Source organism: Misgurnus anguillicaudatus, chromosome 19 (genome assembly GCF_027580225.2).
Source record: "Misgurnus anguillicaudatus chromosome 19, ASM2758022v2, whole genome shotgun sequence".
Lineage (NCBI taxonomy): Eukaryota > Metazoa > Chordata > Actinopteri > Cypriniformes > Cobitidae > Misgurnus > Misgurnus anguillicaudatus.
Genome location: NC_073355.2, coordinates 18,062,695 through 18,079,801, shown reverse-complemented (window position 1 = coordinate 18,079,801; position 17,107 = coordinate 18,062,695).

Sequence of the window (17,107 nt, the reverse complement as noted above, 5' to 3'; positions counted from 1 at the left end):
CTGAGTTGGTGTGTCCAAGCTATAGAATACAGCTTTACAGCTATAAACATTGATATCCAGCAATTACCAAAAGTGTAGAAATGACAACAGAGAGCACAAATAACTGAAATACAATGTAAAGTATGAGAATCACAAAACAAAATACCACTGCACATGGGATTCGAACCCATGACCTCTGAATCTCATGGCATGTGATTAACCAGATGCGCAACTCAGTTAACACAGCTCAAGAGGCAGCAAAAAAACAGCTTAGGTGCTGCAGGGATTGACATGTGCCAATCAACACAGATGCAGAACTGACAGTGCAGAGCAGAACTAACAGAAATACAATGTATATGAGAATCAAAAAGCTCAAATGAGATTGAAGACAAGAACATCATTCTGTATAGTAATGCTATACAATGTAATATACAGTCACATTCATTTACTATGACAAATAGACAACTTCACAGGCACGGTCAACTTTGGAGTGGTATTTCTAAGAAAGAGAACAGAATATCAAAAATCTGCTCAGTCATTTCTGTGCGGATTGCTCCAAACATTATACGAGCAGTACCAGGCATAAAATAAACAAAATTTGTAAAAGGAGTAGCGAAAAAATAATCTACCATATGCTTTACAATAACACATGAACAGAATGTTGGAAAATGACAAACGAGGTATTGTTGCAATCGGCATAAACCAGTGAATACAATTTCACAAAGAAATTAATATCAGACAAAGTATTCAGAAGTTATAAGCAGTTCCATAAGAACTGTTATAGTTTATAACCCCTAGGTGGCGCTGTACTCTGACTTCCCAGGTACCTTCAGGACATGATGTCGAAGCTCCTTACTATTTTTTGCGCGGATATGTCCAACTGTTAAAAAAATATAACAAATTATGTGAAATTTCACCGACAGGCGGTTCGGTCAAACCCGGCATAATGCACATCGACAGATGCGGCATGAGGTAAGCAATCCATAGACATCAAGATCATAATTTTCTGACAAACAGTTCAGAAGTTATGGGCAAAAATAGCCTATTTTCATATCTCATGACCCATAGGTGGCGCTGTCACCAAATTTGGCATGGACCCCAACCTCCACATGAAGTGTACCAAATTTCATTTCAATTGATCAAAGAATGACCGAGCTACAGCTTCAGAACCATTTTTGCGTCAACCTCGTTAAGTTTGCACATTTATTACTTTTGAAAAAAGATAAATATCAAAATTCTGTTCGGTCATTCCTGTGCGGCTCACTCCAAAGTTCACCTGTGCCAAATTTCATAACAATTGAACCAAATTTGAAGGAGGAGTAGCGAATAAACAGAATACTGTACATTTCAAAATGGCCGCTACTGTAATGGGTGGAGTTTTACTGCAAGGCATTAAAAACAACAAGTTATAACCATTTGAACATTGAATTTTTGCACTGCTGGTGGCGCTATAGAGTTAGTGCTAGAGACCCCATTTTTGGTCACTTGACTTTTCAGGACCACCTCTACAACTGTGCCAAATTTCATCATTTTCCTATGTACGGTTAATAGGGCTGCCATAGACACCAATGGCTAAGGAGAAGAAGAAGAAGAAGCAGAATAATAATAATAATACTAACAATTCCAATAGGTCTCACAGCACCTTCGGTGCTTGACCCCTAATAATACTAACAATTCCAATAGGTGTCTCAGCACCTTCGGTGCTTGACCCCTAATAATAATACTAACAATTGCAATAGGTGTCTCAGCACCTTCGGTGCTTGACCCCTAAATATAGCTGCAAGCAGCAACACGGGGTCAAGCACCTTCGGCGCAATGCACACAAAGCACAGCAAGCACACAAAGCACAGCAAGCTCATAATGCACAGCAAGCACACAAAGCACAGCAATTTATTTCCTCGGCTAAACAACCCGGGGTTTTTGTTTTTTTTTAACCCGGGGAGGTAGCCTGCTTGGGCTTAACTTAGCTTCTTCTTCTAGATGTTACATTAGTAATACGCTCGCTCATAATGTCGAGTCATAGCCGCAGCAAATTTGACTGCTTATGCTATTGTGTATTATGTTGTGCTATCTGTCGTTTTTCTGTGCTTTTACTGCTTCTATTAATGTAAACCCAGCTAGAAATAAAAAGTTCCAAGAACGCTCCCCGAAAGCTCCCGAATGCTCCCAAAAACATTCTGCCAACGTTAAAAGCGGCTAGTTTTTTTTAAGTTCTAGGAACGTTTCTGTTGTCTGAATGTTAGAGTAATGTTACATTTTACCATTTTAAACGTTATGACAATGTCATGTTTTAATGTTCAAACAATGTTTAAAACAACAGCTGTTTATTATATTGACTTGTTTAATTGTTATGTAAATGATAGAGAAACATTGCATTTTATTATTTTATAAAACATTATTTCTGTATGCAGTAAATATATTGCTGTAGAAAACTCAATTCACTTACTAGGTTTAGATGTTGATGTTTGTTTCATTTTAAGTCACCCTTATTGTGATTAGTGTTTGTTTTAGTTGGTCTCTTGACACTTGACTTTTTGCTTGCTAGTTTTTTCCTGGTTGTGTTAACTTTGTGTTAATGCACCACGTTTGTTATGAACATGCCAAGTTAATAGTGTTATTCTGTGGTTGTTGGTACATAATGGTAAAGATCATCACCTAATTTATTTACTAATCAAAACTTTATTTTCTGTCAAAAATGTAAATGAGATCCAGCACTTTCACAGCAGTTTGTCATTAAAGGCGGAGTCCATGATGTTTGAAAGCCAATGTTGATATTTGAAATCACCTAAACAAACACACCCCTACCCCAATAGAATCTGGACCTTCTGTTGATAGACCCGCCCCACACATACGCAAACCGGCATTTGATTTGATTTGATTGGCTATAAGTGTGTTTTGGTAGTCGGCCCGTCTCCTTTTCCAACGCGTTTTTCAAACATCGTGGACTCCGCCTTTAAGGAGTTTTAGAAACTTTGGACAAAAAATATCTGCTGTATAACTGGGATGCACAAACACCAAGAATCAGAGTATGAATCTCAATCATGGTGACAATTAAATGAAAAACTTCATGCTGCAATGCATGCTGGGTATTAACAAATTACAAACCTCATTCAGGACTCCCAGCATGCACTGCAGCATGGATAAATAAGGATTTTTTTAACAATTTTAATTGTCACCATGGTTGAGATTCATAGTCTGATTCTTGATGTTTGGGCATCCCAACTATTCAGCGGATATTTTTTGTCCAAAGTTTCTGAAACTCCTTAATGACAAACTGCTGTGAAAAAGTTGGATCTAATATACAATATTGGCAGAAAATAAACTTTTGATCAGCAAATGAACTAGGTGATGATCCTCACCATTATGTACCAACAACCACAGAAACACACTAACAACTTTTCATAACAAATGTGGTGCACCACCACAAAGCCAACACAACCAGGAAAAAACTAGTAGGCAAAAAGTCAAGTGTCAAGAGACCAACTAAAACAAACATGAATCACAATAAGGGTGACTTAAAATGAAACATCAACATCTAAACCTAGTAAGTGAATTGAGTTTTCTACAGCAATATATTTACTGAACATTCAGAAATAATGTTTTATAAAATAATAAAATGGAATGTTTCTCTATCATTTACATAACAATCAAACAAGTCAATATAATAAACAGCTGTTGTTTTAAACTTTGTGTGAACATTAAAACATGACATTGTCATAACGTTTAAAAATGGTAAAATGTAACATTACTCTAACGTTCAGACAACAGAAACGTTCCTAGAACTTAAAAAAACTAGCCGCTTTTAACGTTGGCAGAATGATTTAGGGAACATTCGGGAACTTTCGGGGAGCGTTCTTGGAGCTTTTTATTTCTAGCTGGGAAGCTGCTTTGAAAAAATTAAGTATTGTGAAAAGCGCTATATAAATAAAATTGAATTGAATTGAATTGAATTTGAATACTTGTTCATTCCTGGATGTTTAGCCAATAAATTCTAAATTTGAATCAGTCGTTTGTTTTTAATTACAGAATATGGTGGCTTATGCAGTCAGGTTTTAGCATGATGGTCCAACCAGACTCTAGTACATTCATTTCATTTGTACAGAGAGTCTGGCCACGCTCCATTGCAAAGCGTTACTTCTGTTAAGGAAGGTCCTCTGTTGAAGTTTAAAACTATTGGATCTGCCCAGAGTCACTCAGGATCTGCCATAGGCGATCGCTAACGTGTGGTCGTTTCATATATCATGCGCCAAAACCGGCCTGAAACAACAAGTCCAAATGATCAGACCAACAAAACTTAGCAAAGACTGTTCTTGCTCCGGCTTTAACTTCTGTATATTCGGCAGTTTTGCAACAACGGACCAGATAGTAAAAAACAAAGAAAAACTCCAAGGCACTCTCTAAAAAAGTAAAAAGCCTTTATTAATTCGGCTTGGTCATAATAAACCTTTAAAAACTCCGACGCGTTTCGGCATACAAGCCTTCGTCAGGGAGTAAACACATTGCAACAAACAGGAAGAAATTTATAACCTTTGACACCAATCAGAATAACACCATCTGTAAGAAAATAAGGTACAGGGTTGTAGGATAATAAACAGTCCACTAGATGTCCTCCTTAGTCCTTACAAAGAAATCATAATAAACAAAAAAAATCTAAAGTAAATATATAAGGGTCAAATATAATACTCACAAAAAGTAGAATATATCAATAAATTAAAGAAAGACACTCAGATCAAGCTCTTCATTAAGACCTGGGTATCTAGTAGCCTGTAATTTATCAATCCAAAAACTTTCTCTCTGATTCAGTTGTTTAAGTCTATCACCTTTTCGTAGTGACAGTGGGATATGATCAATTCCACAAACCTGTAAGGTCGATGGATCACTCTTATGGTGTTCACTATAGTGCCTCGCCATAGGATACTTCATATTACTAATTCGAATTGCATACTTATGTTCAGCCAATCTATCTTGTAGACGTCTCTTCGTTCTTCCAATATAAAACACTTTGCAATCTGGGCATTCCAATCTGTATATAACAAAAATAGTTTTACAGCTTATAAAATGGTTAATTTTGTATTGATTGTGGGATACTACATCATCAAAGGTTTTAGTCTGTACAACATTAGTGCAATGATTGCAATGGTGACATTTATAAGAACCTTTGGGTTTAGATTTCAACCACGTTTGTGAACTTTCTGGTTTCAAATAGCTCCGGACCAATTTGTCTCGAATTGTCGGACATCTCCTAAAAGTGACCAAAGGTGGTTCTGGAAACAATTGGCCAAGCGCGTCATCACTTTGAATGATACCCCAATTCTTTCTTATTATGCTCTTAATTTGTTCTGCCTCTGTGCTATACGTTGTAACAAAAATAGGTCTATCTTTTTTAGGTTTAGGTGGGTTTCTTAATAAAAGTGATTCTCTGTTTAGAGATTTGGCCCTATTAAATGCTTTTTGGAGGATTATGTCTTTATAACCTTTTTGTGAGTATTATATTTGACCCTTATATATTTACTTTTGATTTTTTTGTTTATTATGATTTCTTTGTAAGGACTAAGGAGGACATCTAGTGGACTGTTTATTATCCTACAACCCTGTACCTTAATTTCTTACAGATGGTGTTATTCTGATTGGTGTCAAAGGTTATACATTTCTTCCTGTTTGTTGCTCCCTGACGAAGGCTTGTATGCCGAAACGCGTCAGAGTTTTTAAAGGTTTATTATGACCAAGCCGTATTAATAAAGGCTTTTACTTTTTTTAGAGAGTGCCTTGGAGTTTTTCTTTGTTTTTGCTATACTTTCATTCCCCCATCCAAAGAGCACCTCGATTTTTACATATATTTTTTTGAGTCCGGGTAGCGCTCCTTTATTTTTTGATATTTGAACGGACCGGATAGCTTTTATCACGTCTTTCTCCGCTGCCATTACTGAACTACAACTCAAACTGATGCACGACCTCAACGTCATCGTTCTTAGCCACCCCCCTTCTGTTCGCTGATTGGACCTGCAGATTTTTGCAGGAGAAAACGAAACTCTAGACGTAGTACTGAAGCGAAATGAAAATTAAACGGAAGCACGTAGGAGGGCGGAGCCAGGCTAATCAGGTTTACACATTGTCTTGTTAAATGTGTCTATTGTCAAAGTCACATCATGGTGCCTTTATTTTATATCACCAACAGCTTAAAAGATCATACCCTACCTTTGTGGTCAAAGGTTGAGTTTGAGTCCTTGGTTAAGATAAACAAATGTATAGCCTACTTTATATACTTCAACTCTCTTCTCTTATACAGCATGGGCTACTTTTATGCCTGCAGACCTAGATTTGCACGTTTTGCACATGGGATTTTGTGTGTTTCAAACGGAAATTTACAAGTTTTTCACATGTGAACAACATAAATTTCACTTGTGAAAAAAACATGTGATCACATGTTGAATGTGTGCTTTTGGAACATTTGTGTGAATCCCATGTGAAACACATGCGAATTCCATGTGAAACACATTTGATTACATGTGCATGTGCCACATGGGATCCACATGGGATTCACACAAAAATGTTTCAAAACCAACATTTAACATGTGACTTTTTTGTTTCACATGTGAATTTGCATGTGTTTCACATGTGAATTTGCATGTGTTTCACATGTGATCTCATGTGTTTCACATGTGAATTTGCATGTTCTCCACATGTGATCCCATGTGATTCACATGGGAAATTGCATGTTTCACATGTGATTCACATGGGAATTTGCACGTGTTTCACATGGGATCCCATGTGATTCACATTGGAATTTGCATGTGTTTCACGTGTGATCTCATGTGTTTCACATGTGAATTTGCATGTTCTCCACATGTGATCCCATGTGATTCACATGGGAAATTGCATGTTTCACATGTGATTCACATGGGAATTTGCACGTGTTTCACATGGGATCCCATGTGATTCACATTGGAATTTGCATGTGTTTCACGTGTGATCTCATGTGATTCACATGTGAATTTCCATGTGTTTCACATGTGAATTTGCATGTGTTTCACATGTGATCTCATGTGATTCACATGTGAATTTGCATATGTTTCACATGGGAATTTGCATGTGTTTCACATGTGATCTCATGTGTTTCACATGTGAATTTGCATGTTCTCCACATGTGATCCCATGTGATTCACATGGGAAATTGCATGTTTCACATGTGATTCACATGGGAATTTGCACGTGTTTCACATGGGATCCCATGTGATTCACATGGGAATTTGCATGTGTTTCACATGTGATCTCATGTGTTTCACATGTGAATTTGCATGTTCTCCACATGTGATCCCATGTGATTAACATGGGAAATTGCATGTTTCACATGTGATTCACATGGGAATTTGCACGTGTTTCACATGGGATCCCATGTGATTCACATGGGAATTTGCATGTGTTTCACATGTGATCTCATGTGTTTCACATGTGACTTTGCATGTTCTCCACATGTGATCCCATGTGATTCACATGGGAAATTGCATGTGTTTCACATGGGAATTTGCATGTGTTTCACATGTGATCTTATGTGATTCACATGTGAATTTGCATGTGTTTCGCATGGGAATTTGCATGTGTTTCACATGGGAATTTGCATGTGTTTCACATGTGATCTCATGTGATTCACGTGGGAATTCACATGTGATTCACAAAAAAGTGTTCCAAAAGCACACATTTCCCATGTGCAGAATACATGTTCCACGTGTGATTTTAACATGTTTTCATGTGTCACATGTGATTTTAACATGTTATCACACATGAAATTTCACATGTGCAAAATGACACACACATGTGGTCACATGTAAGCACATGTGATTTTAACATGTTTTCATGTGTCACATGTGATTTTAAAGTTTTCACACATTATTTTCACATGTGCAAAAATCACGTTCACATGTGGTCACATGTGAGCACATGTGTTTTGCACATGTGAGCGCATGTGTATTGTACATGTGAACAGATGTGTATTGCACATGTGAGCACATGTGTTTTGCACATGTGCAATGCATGTGCTTTTTCTGTAAGGGTAATGTCATTGTAGTCTTAGGCTGCGTTCCACTTTAGTTTTAGACACGCACTCACAAACTTCCCTAAACACTTCCCCTCGGTGGAATCCCTGTCAACATTTTGAAGTGCGTTCCACTTCATCAAGTGAACGAGGGAAGTTTATACGGACAGACCCTTGCTCCCTCAATTTTGACAGAGGGAGCGAGTCTATTTCATATGCACACTTCAAGCAGCTTCATATACCATCCATATGAAGAAAGTAAATCATGCTGGACTCATACCATATCTGTGATCAAGATCACAAATAAAAACACAGAAACCACGGTGGTTTTATTTACAGTGAAGGGCCGCCTTTTCAATATATTGCTTTTTTTATACAAGGCCGAGCCAAAAGCATCATACAGTCCATTATAAACCGAGGAATAATCCTTATAATTGCATATTTTTCCATCAGCAGACATCCAACCTGCAAACACGACATTAATATAACACAGCTAAAATATATTCACCATGCAAACATTAAGCAAAGTATGTTTCTGTTAAAAGTTTTCTACTTAACACTTTTAGTCTGCCACACAAACGCAAACTACACACACTCTAAAAAATAATCCGTAAAAAACTGGCTAATGTCCTGACTGAAAATTACCGGCACTTTTTCCGTTATGTGTAGAGTCATTTCTGTTTATTCAAAAACTGAACATTTTGTACATTTATTGAACACTGTCCATAGATTTACAGAACATTGTCCCTAGCCTTTAGGGACACTTCAATCCTTCTATGAAACGCAACAATGGTGAAGCATGCTGGCTACCAGGATTGTGGAAAACTCTTTCTTAACATTTACTCTCACCATTGTTGAGATTTGTATCCAAAGTGTTGATGTCTCTGAAGCAAAAACCACATCTGACCCAAGTGAATGTAAAAATTACCGTCCAATATCACTGATTCAACTTGATATGAAAATTTTGTCAAAAATTCTGACTAATCGGTTAAATAAAGTTATATCATCACTTATACATGTGGACCAAGTAGGGTTTATTAGCGGACGTAGTTCTTCTGATAATATTCGTCGGTTTATTGACATTATGTGGTCAGTGAGGGAGGAACAGTCCCCAATAGCAGCCATCTCATTAGATGCTGAGAAGGCTTTTGACATGATAGAATGGAGATATTTATTCAAAATTCTAGAAGTCCATGGGTTTGGAAGCACGTTTATAAGATGGCTCAAACTATTGTACAAACAACCAGTAGCAGCGGTACAAACTAATGGATTAATATCAGAGTATTTTTCACTCGGTAGAGGAACACGGCAAGGTTCTCCACTCTCCCCGTTGCTGTTTTGTCTAGCTTTGGAACCTCTAGCTGCTGCAATTAGGAAAAATGAAGACTTTCCTGGCATCGTAGCAGGGGGGCAGATACACAAGCTTATGCTTTATGCAGATGATATTTTACTATTTGTTTCTGATCCTAGTAGGTCCATACCTTGTCTTTTTAGAGTAATTGATTCTTTTTCAAAATTTTCAGGGTATAAGGTGAATTGGTCAGAATCTGAAGCCCTCGCACTGACAGCATTTTGCCCTGCGTCAGCTTTTCATCCTGGCATGTTTCAATGGCCTAAGTTAGGTATTAGATATTTAGGAATTATATTTCCCTCAAATTTAAATGAATTAGTAAGAGTTAATTTTGATCCACTGATGAAGAAAATTTCTTGTGATATGAATAGATGGTCTCGACTCCATATGTCAATGGCTGGAAAAGTAAATGTAATTAAAATGAGTTGCATGCCAAAATTGAACTATCTATTTCAGTCTCTACCAATACAAATACCTCTTAATTACTTTAAACAGTTTGACAGAATGTGTAAGATTTTTATTTGGAATGGTAAGCGCCCTCGGATGCATTTTAACAAGCTGCAGAGACCTGTTGAGAAAGGTGGTTTAGGCCTGCCTAATGTTTTATTTTATTATTATGCTTTCAGTCTTAGACACCTGGCCCATTGGTCACTGCCGCCTGAGCGAGCTCCCCCTTGGTATACAATAGAACAATCTGTCTTCCCTTTGATTTCATTATTGCAGAGTCTGTCCATTAAATTGGATAGCGAGGCAAAAAAACATCCTATTATTTCGCATTTGCATACAGTTTGGATAAGGATTTCCCGTTTGCGTAGTTCTGATCCGTACCTTAATATATGTTCGAGTATATGGTTGAATCCTAAACTGTGTATTAATAAAGTCCCCTTTCTATGGAAGGAATGGATTATGAAAGGAGTGATTATGTTAAGGGACCTCTATGAAAATGATAGTTTGAAGTCATTTGAACATTTACGCCAGCAGTATGGTATATCTAGATCTCAGTTTTTTCGATATTTACAGCTACGGCATTTACTTTGTACTATTTTCGGTTCCAGTACACAGCTTCCTAAGCCAGCAGATATTCTTTGTATAGTAATGTCAACATATGGAAAGGGTCATGAAGTATCAACATACTACTCCTGGCTGATTCAAAATCTGGGTGATGGTGCGTTATCAGCTCTTAAGAAAGTATGGGAAAGAGATTTAAATTTAACACTTGATGAGGAGGAGTGGTGTAGAGTTTTAAAAAATGTTAAAACTGCATCTAGGGATGCAAGAATACGTCTCATACAGTTTAAGATACTGCATCGTTTTTATTGGACCCCTTCCAGATTATTAAGGCTTGGGTTAAAAGGCACACCATATTGCTGGGGATGTAAGACCGAGGATGGAGACTTAACTCATGCCCTCTGGACCTGTACAAAAATTCAGGTTTTCTGGAAAAGGGTACATGAATATATTGGCAGGGTTTTGGAGACCCAGGTTTCACTATGTCCTCAGCTGTTTATATTAGGTGCGTGGACAGATAGTGATATAAGAGACAAGCACATAAGAAACTGGGTACAAACCTGTTTAATGATTGGCAGACAAATTATTCTTAGGAGTTGGAAGTCAGAGGAGGCCCCTTCCTTTCAAGAATGGGTAGCAGAACTGGGTAGAGTGGCTGCTCTGGAAAAAATGTCTTACGGCCAGATGGGTAATTTACTTTTTTTTTTTAAAGAAATGGTCTAGATATTTATCTTATTTGGAAAGGGGGCAGTAATTAGTATCATTATTAATATTATTTTATCCTTTATTTGTTTATTTATTTATTTGTTTATTTATTTTTGTTTAGTGGTATTATTGTTGTCTCTTTTTCATTATCATGTAAGTAATTCTTATTATAATGAATTGTATAGCCAAGTTGTGACTTCAAGATCTAGTGGGGACCTCTCCTTGAGTGGGTGGGGATAGGGTTTTGGAAATGTTAATTTGGTACAGATGTGTTATGCTGTATTGTGAAAAGTGCCTGAAAATCAATAAAATGTTAATCATAAAAAAAAAAAAAAAACACATCTGACACATTTGTATCAATGTTATTCAATACAGTGTCTTATTAGATCAGCATAGAGTGTCACTCTAATACATTTCAGTTATTTATTCTTTTTTCATCATTTCATATTTAAATGCTAGGCAGCATAACATAAAAACAACCAAGCTTAGATGACATCATAGACACTTCCCCTTACTCAAGCACTAACAAGTTGTAATTGTTACTAGGAAAAACACTGTTGCAATGTTCAAAGAGTAGAGTCAGTATTGGAAGGTCAAGGGACAAAAGCCTAACTAAAGGGAACACTAATCACCATAGTGGTGACTTCAAATGAATCTAAAACAAACACAAACTGTAGATTTAATGTGATAAATATTTGGTGTAAATATCTATTTGACTTACACGTCACGTCAGAAAGAAGATTTGTCTAGAAGATTTGTCTACTAAATCACATGTGTGGATGCTGGAATAGTTGAACACTAGTATCTTGTTCTGACAGCATTTGTTTAGAAGTTAAACATCATCCATGTTAGAAAAGAACTCTGCAAGCAAGTTGTAATTTTAGTTCCCCTTCGAGGGAACTCGAGCTGCGTCACCGTAGCTACGCTATGGGAACGCCCTCTGCGTGATTGCGTCTGAAGCACGTATGTCAAATCAGTCCAATGGTCAAGTGACACGTCATAGGCGGGTGACGTGGGAACCAGGAAGCTATAAAAAGAGCACCCGGCAAGCCAACTTCAGCTCTTTGTGCCTCAGCAAGCGAGTGTGTGTCATTATCATGTCTAAGTCCAAACAAAGTTTTAAGGAGTGTGCTTCCCCGTGTCCTCGTTTCATTACGAGCGAGGACTCGCATCGTCTCTGTGGTATGTGCCTCGGGGCACAACACGCACGATCATCTCTTGAGAGGGGTGGTTGTGCACATTGTGATAGGATGCCGCTCCGTACGTTGCGCTCGCGGCTCGCACTCTTCGAGGAGGGTGGTGAGCCGCATGTTCCCCACGGTTCTGGCCCCGCTGCTGCCGAGGCAGAGCGGAAGCTGTGATCGTGGGGATCACAACTAGATCTCGCGGACGAGCTTGAGACGGGTCTTCCCCTTTCTCAGCCTTCACCCGCGGGGTCTAGTGCCCCATCTCTGGATTCGGAAGCCCGCGCTGCGGTTTCTTCCGCCCAGGGCGGGAGCCCAGATTTGCATTAATCGTCGTCCGAGGAAGTCGATATTATGTCTGTGGATGTGGTGGACGCTGTCCCCCGCGTTCGATGATTTGATGGAGATTGTCACTAATGCCGTGGCTCGCTTAAAATTAGACTGGCCGGCGGAGACACAGAGCGCGCGTCCTCAGAGTATGTTAGACGAGCGCTTTTTAAAACAGAAACCTCAACCTTCACGGCGCAACATGCCTTTCTTTCCTGATCTCCACAGCGAGCTGTCGAGATCATGGAAAGCTCCGTATTCAGCCCGTGTTCATACCCCTCACACCACCATGTATTCCAACATTGTGGGGATGGGTGAGCACGGATATTTAACGATGCCCCGGGTGGAGCAGACGCTTGCGAGCTATCTCTCCCCCGCTGCGGCGTCATCATTAAAATCGCCTTCGCTTCCCACGAAACCGGTTAGGCTAACTTCATCTTTAGTGGGTAAAGCTTATAAGTCTGCAGGGCAGGCTGGGGCTTCATTGCATACAGTAGCTGTCTTACAGAAGTACCAAGCAGAACTGCTTAAAGATTTAGATACCGAGGCGGGGGGTACGTCTGATATATTTAAAGAGCTTCGTCGAGTCACTGATGTGTCACTCAGGGCGATTAAAGAGACTGCGAAAGCCGTGGGTAGATCGATGGGAGCTCTCGTAGCCACGGAACGCCATTTATGGCTTAATCTGTCCGAGCTTAAAACCTCAGATAGGGCATTTCTCTTAGACGCGCCCGTTGCGCCCTCCGGTCTCTTCGGCGATGCCGTTAATACTGTCGTCGAGAGATTTGCGGAGGCTCGTAAGCAGTTGGCGGCGTTCGAACTCTATCTCCCCCGCCGTGCTCTTGATTCTAGGGCTGCTGGGCGGGAGCAGCCATCGACATCATATAGAGCATCGCAAAAGCATAGTGTTGCCACTCGTGGTCCCCCTCAAAAAAACTGGGGTTCGGGCGGTCGCACTCAGACATCATCCAAGCAGAAAACAGACCTGAGGGCTGTTATTATGGCGAGGAAGGTGTCACCAAGTGACGATCTGTGAGGGCGGAACCAAAAGTGTGTAAGATCGGTTCCGCCCGGCGATGGTTCCGTCAGGACGACTGAGGCAAAACACCGGAATTCCCGGGGCTTCCCCAAAAAACTCTAAATCAAGCCTGATATCGTTCAGGTGAGAGCGATCAACACAGCTATCGCTGATAGGCTGAAGAGGAGAGAAGGTTGAGGATATAAAGAGCTTTGAAGGTGTCAGATGTTGTTGTTGGTGGCACTCTGTTCATACGTTGCTTGTGCTCGTTGTTACGGTGGAGATCTGCTGGGTTGACTCACATTTATCCCTCAGGGAAGACGAGAGGTTGGAGACGTTGGAATAAGGAAGTTATCATGTGATTTGGATGTGGAGAAGCAAACACGACTGGTGGATGTATATTGGGAAATCGGTTGGACAACCAAGCGTGAGTAAACAATCACAACGAAACGCTTTGTGTTATCCAGAAGAGGAGTTACTATTATCTTTTTGGGGGTGTTGAAGGTTACCGGCCCTGCGGAGATTGAATGCGTAGGCGAGCCGAAGAAGTAACCGGAAGACATAGAGGGGCGTTGTGAATATATTTACCTGCGAAATCTTTTCTCTTTCTCTGGCGTGTACAACGCCCAACCCGCCTCTCGAGCAGCCAAGACCTAGGCGGCCAAGCCTTAAACTTCACGTGGAGTGCGTGTGCAGAGTGCTGTGGTGAGTGTGGCTTTTACCGTGTGTTTCACTAAGCTTGCTCTGTGTGTGCTGTATTGACAGTAAACGAAGCCGCCCGGGCCCTGTGCAGATTGTGCGAAGAAAATAGCATGTTGAGGCCCGAGCCAGAGGAGAGAAACTGTATTAAAGGTCCAGTAGTGTGAGTAACCTACCTGTGCAGTATATCACTTACCTGTGTTTACAGCAACGCCTCGAAGAGGACCAAGCAGTGTCAGTAGTGAGAAACCCTTTACCTCTGTCTTCACGGATGCTTTGGAGTATATTAAAGGTCCAGTAGTGTGAGTAACCTACCTGTGCAGTATATCACTTACCTGTGTTTACAGCAACGCCTCGAAGAGGACCAAGCAGTGTCAGTAGTGAGAAACCCTTTACCTCTGTCTCCACGGATGCTTTGGAGTGTATTAAAGGTCCAGTGTTGTGAGTAACCTACCTGTGCAGTATATCACTTACCTGTGTTTCGAGCAACGCCTCGAAGAGGACCAAGCAGTGTCAGTAGTGAGAAACCCTTTACCTCTGTCTCCACGGATGCTTTGGAGTATATTAAAGGTCCAGTGTTGTGAGTAACCTACCTGTGCAGTGTATCACTTACCTGTGTTTGTAGCAACGCCTCGAAGAGGACCAAGCAGTGTCAGTAGTGAGAAACCCTTTACCTCTGTCTCCACGAATGCTTTGGAGTGTATTAAAGGTCCAGTGTTGTGAGTAACCTACCTGTGCAGTATATCACTTACCTGTGTTTGTAGCAACGCCTCGAAGAGGACCAAGTAGTGTCAGTAGTGAGAAACCCTTTACCTCTGTCTCCACGAATGCTTTGGAGTGTATTAAAGGTCCAGTGTTGTGAGTAACCTACCTGTGCAGTATATCACTTATCTGTGTTTGCAGCAACGCCTCGAAGAGGACCCAGCAGTGTCAGTAGTGAGAAACCCTTTACCTCTGTCTCCACGAATGCTTGGGAGTGTATTAAAGATCCAGTGTTGTGAGTAACCTACCTGTGCAGTATATCACTTACCTGTGTTTACAGCAACGCCTCGAAGAGGACCAAGCAGTGTCAGTAGTGAGAAACCCTTTACCTCTGTCTCCACGGATGCTTTGGAGTGTATTAAAGGCTCAGTGTTGTGAGTAACCTACCTGTGCAGTATATCACTTACCTGTGTTTGTAGCAACGCCTCGAAGAGGACCAAGCAGTGTCGGTAGTGAGGAACCCTTTACCTCTGTCTCCACGAATGCTTTGGAGTGTATCACAGGCCTAGTGTTGTGAGTAACCTACCTGTGCAGTATATCACTTACCTGTGTTTGTAGCAACGCCTCGAAGAGGACCAAGCAGTGTCAGTAGTGAGGAACCCTTTACCTCTGTCTCCACGGATGCTTTGGAGTGTATTACAGGTCCAGTGTTGTGAGTAACCTACCTGTGCAGTATATCACTTACCTGTGTTCGCAGCAATGCCTCGAAGAGGACCAAGCAGTGTCAGTAGTGAGAAACCCTTTACCTCTGTCTCCACGAATGCTTTGGAGTGTATTACAGGCCCAGTGTTGTGAGTAACCTACCTGTACAGAGTGTAACTTACCTGTGTCTGCAGCCGTGCCTTGTGGTGGATAACCTGCGTCCAGTGGGGTCGAGACGGAGTGACCTGAGGACAAGAGATAGACAGAAATAACGGTCAGATAAGTTGTGACCCGGTGCTAGACCAACATTGATTGTACTTCTCCTGTTTTGCCTCCAGGAGGAAGCGGAGGGCGCCACGAGTTCAAGAGAAACAAGGAAGAAGACCTTTGGCCCCCATCCCCTGGTCCAACTCATCCTGGAGGCGAAAAGATTGTTTTAAGCTGCCCTTCCCCTTTTTCCCTTCCCTTTTTTAAATATTTAATAAGGATACCTTTTAACTGTAGTATACTCGTCTGTTTGGTCATTGGGGTGGTCTTGGGAACCTCCTCGAGGTGGAAAGTAGAGAGGGGCGTGGCCTGTTAGCTATCTCGGGTCCGCCCCGGCCGTGACAAAGGCGTCGGCTAAAAATAAGTCCTGAGGGACGTAGTGTCATATTTCCGAGGGCAGCCCCCAATCGGGGAGAGCCGGCAGTCACCTCACAACACGGTGCCCGTCTCTCCTCAATGCCCTCGGGATGCCAGTGTGTTAACCACGCCGCAGTGTGTGTTTCGGGGCACAGCGGCTTCATATTCTTGTGTGCCTCGTGCGCGGGGCACGCAACACCTCTCTCCGAGGAGGGAGGCATTAATATCACCCAGGTTGAACCCTGCCAGTTTGGTTCAGGGCACCGGGAAAAGTTTAAGCAGTACACAAAAAGCCAGTCTTGAGAGGCTGGTCCCCCTTATAGAAAATTTGGCAGCGTGGAAACTCCTGCCAAACGTGTCTCAGTGGGTTCTGCAAATAATAGAAAAAGGCTACAAAATTCAGTTTTGCAACCAGCCACCCCAATTCAACGGCGTGTTATCTACCATAGTGGGTGCTGGGCAGGCTCTAACAATGGAACAAGAAGTAGAAACTCTCTTGTGCAAGAAAGCCATAGAATGTGTTCCTCCTCACAACAGGGAGTCAGGGTTTTACAGCCGCTATTTCATAGTTCCAAAGAAAGACGGGGGGTTACGTCCGATTTTAGATCTACGTCATCTGAACCGGTCTGTTGCAAAACTAAAGTTCAAGATGTTAACTATAAAGCAGATCGTCACACAAATAAGATCCGAGGACTGGTTTGTGACGATAGATCTAAAAGACGCGTATTTTCACATATCTATCCTCCCGCAACACAGGAGATTCCTGAGGTTCGCCTTCG